Below are 455 nucleotides of genomic sequence, written 5' to 3'. Positions count from 1 at the left end.
CGGCGCCGCGCCGCGCCGCCCGCCTCCACGCCGCGCCGCCCCGGCAACCTCCTCCCCGACCGACGGCCCGCGTCTCCGGCGAGCTCCGACTCCGGCGAGCTATAGTACCCCGGCCGCCTCGGTTCCCGTGCCTCGATCTGGATCTCAGATCTGGAATTTTGAAACCCTAGGGGTTGACTTTCCCTCTCCCCCTTATTTTTTTGCTACCTTTGACTGCTTGTATCTCCGTAACCGTAGCTCCGTCTTGGGCATATGATATATAAAAATCTTCGCCTCGACATGTACATCATTTCATTCCATTGCATCATTTGCATTTGAGGTAATCTTGATGCCCAAAATGCTGTTAGAAGGAGGCTTCATGAGTTAAATTGCAGATCCGTTAGTTCATCATGCACTTTTGTCATATTTGCTATGTTTAATTCATGCATGATATGCCTGTGCCCCTTTGGGATGAA

The sequence above is a fragment of the Triticum aestivum genome, chromosome 7A, assembly GCF_018294505.1.
Source record: "Triticum aestivum cultivar Chinese Spring chromosome 7A, IWGSC CS RefSeq v2.1, whole genome shotgun sequence".
NCBI lineage: Eukaryota > Viridiplantae > Streptophyta > Magnoliopsida > Poales > Poaceae > Triticum > Triticum aestivum.
Note: the sequence above shows the minus strand (reverse complement) of the source record.